Source organism: Lolium perenne, chromosome 2, assembly GCF_019359855.2.
Source record: "Lolium perenne isolate Kyuss_39 chromosome 2, Kyuss_2.0, whole genome shotgun sequence".
NCBI lineage: Eukaryota > Viridiplantae > Streptophyta > Magnoliopsida > Poales > Poaceae > Lolium > Lolium perenne.
The window spans coordinates 210,214,913-210,217,558 of record NC_067245.2 but is presented as its reverse complement, the minus strand read 5'-3'; the positions used below and the strand labels follow the sequence as shown (position 1 = coordinate 210,217,558).

Genomic DNA, 2,646 nt, shown 5'->3' with positions numbered 1-2,646 from the left:
CTGGGGTGTGCGGTGGTGCGTCCGCACCGACCTGGTCGGCGCACAGCAACTCCCGGGACGACCGACTGAGTCGTGTCCACCGTGAACCACGAAGGATTTTCGTTTTGCAAAACCTATCTCTACTTAAACGCGTTTTTCTTGAGCTACACAACTCCGAATTCAGATCCGTTTGTTTCTACGCGTTCGTAACTTCAAGACCCATCTTTTCCACCGATCTATGGCCTATATAAAGCCACCACCATGTCGCAGTTTCGTTTTCCTTATCCTCCTCTCGAAATTCTAGATCAAAGAATCTTAACTCGTTGTTGTGACCCCCTAAACCACCTCAAATCGCTTCGGGCTCTACACGAAAGTTGTAGATCTCGTCGAGATCTTTCAATTCCGGCCAATCTCATCTCTTTTCGTCCACCATACACGGATAATTTCGCATCGCAAGGCGTCAGGTCTGACAAAGGGAATCTTCAATTAGTTCGTGCTCGTTCCACGAAATTCAAATTCATTTGGTGAGTATGTAGATCTGATAATTCTCTACATTTTTCATGTTGAAAGTTTTTCGATTTGAAGTACCAATTTGTCGCTCATCTACAGATCTATTTCGAGTCAATCGGAGCCAAAACGAGTTTCAAAACAATCTCGAATCATCATGACTTCAACACGTAAGTTGTTCCTCTCGTCAAGATCTTTCAATTGCCGCAAGTTTCACCTTGTTTGGTTCACCGAGCAAAGAGAAAATGATGTTACAAAATTCAGATCTTATAAGGTATAACTCAGATCTTGTCAAACTCATTAATCCGTTGTGAAAAGTAATTTATACGTTAGATAGATCTATTAATTCTATACAACTTTGATGTAGAAAGTTTTTCCATCTGAGCAAATTTTTCTGTCAACATTTATGACATCATCATGACATTAGCATAGTCAACTCAGTCTGGTCAAAGTCAAACTACAGTCAGAAGTACAGTCAGCGATACAGTCAGCAGTCAACTGTACAGTCAGCAGTCAACTATACAGTCATCAGTACAGTCAGCGTCTTAGTCAAACTCGGTCAAACTCGTTTTAAATTTAAATCTTAAATGTCAGATTATGTGTCCAACTTAGAAATTCATTATAAAATCAACCACTGGGTCAAATTTTGCAAATTTTATAGTTTTGGAAATCTCTTAACCTGTACAACAACTTTATGCAATAATATTGTATAGGTTTTATGTTAGATTTTGCGTCATAATTCAAATAGTTAAATTAAGCCTTTTATACTAAAAAAATTGTATAAAATAATCTACTAGGCCAAATCTTACATTTTTGTACTTTCTGGAATCCTCAGATCATGTACTACAACATGGAATAAGAATTGTACAACTTTGATACATGCACAAACTTGCTTTAGTAAAATCTATTCAAATCAGTAATTTGACGATAATTCAAATTCTATAAAACTTTTTCGGGTGAATCCAATTGCTCTACTCTTGTATTACTATAACCTATCCTGGGAAGCCAAATTCATATTTTTACAACCCATAATGCTTGCTGTAGCTAATTAATAGGGTTGTATATGTAAAGTAGATACTCGATTAATGGTTTTTCTAAATCAAATTAAATGTCAAGAATACTTTATTAACATTGCACATATCAGAGAACACCTAATACAACACTTACACACTACTTATCTGGTGAAAGTAATTGGTGCATAGCATGCATGCATGTCTATGATTGTTCATATCGAATGTTTGTTTATTTTTGTTGTTGTTGTTGAATGGTGTGTTTATGTTGTGCTATATTCTATGTTATAGTTGTACGGAGAGGCACGTATTTTTGATTAAGAGAAGTGAACGCGCTTCGACTACCAAAAGGCAAGTGACACTCAATTTCCTACCTATTTTGTTAAGCATTAGTGTTTTTCTTAAATTAGAATGCATGGTAGGAATTTTGTTTTCCAAAATTATGCTATGCCTATCAATCCTAGTAGTGTGTAGCCACCCTTGAACCATTGCTAGTACTCTTAGTATGCCTAGCAATAACAAAATGCCACTGCTGTTTTTGAATTGTTTTGGATTGAGTATATTGAGAATTAAAAATTAAGAACCTTAATGAATCACCTGGGTGGATTGTTTGAGTGGTGGGCGACTGCTCAGGGCTCCGATCCCTGGGGATGGACCAGTGGACGGGTGGGTGCTTGAGAGTGCGCAGTTGAATGGTGGTTGCCCTGGACTGCACCTCTGGTTTTCACCAGGGGATCGTGCGGGGGTTTATTATCTGTAATGGTTTTAAGCCTGTGGGTTTCACTTGTGGTTGGCCACTCAGGATTAAAGAGATTACTATGTCGTCCATGTTTTAGATAGTTTCCAGTGCGGCCTTATGGTATTATGGGCTCTGCCGGGATTAAGTAAGTTGTGAGGTCCAACTTGTTGCTAGACATGATGATGTGGTGACGGCCAAACGGGAACGGGTCTAGCTGGTTATGGTTGAAGCCTCCCTCTGAAAGATCTTGTCTCATTTCTTCTCTTGGTAAGGGTGGGTCGTAAGGTGAAAGTGCACAACCTCTCGAGAGTTAAACCTAAGATCTTAGCCGTGTCCCCGGTTATGGACAATTTGAGCTTCTAGGCAAGGAATGTACGGAAGAATCTCATCATTGTTTTCTGAATGTATTTT

At 38.7% G+C, this 2,646-nt stretch overlaps 1 long non-coding RNA gene across 1 annotated transcript; it reads left to right on the top strand.

Moving 5' to 3' along the window:
* The first annotated feature begins 248 nt into the window (after positions 1–248).
* On the top strand, positions 249–1,848 carry LOC127330416 (uncharacterized). The gene is made up of 3 exons (XR_011751055.1): positions 249–503; positions 589–760; positions 1,788–1,848. It is a non-coding gene; the product is annotated as an uncharacterized lncRNA (long non-coding RNA).
* Positions 1,849–2,646: the final 798 nt, after the last annotated feature.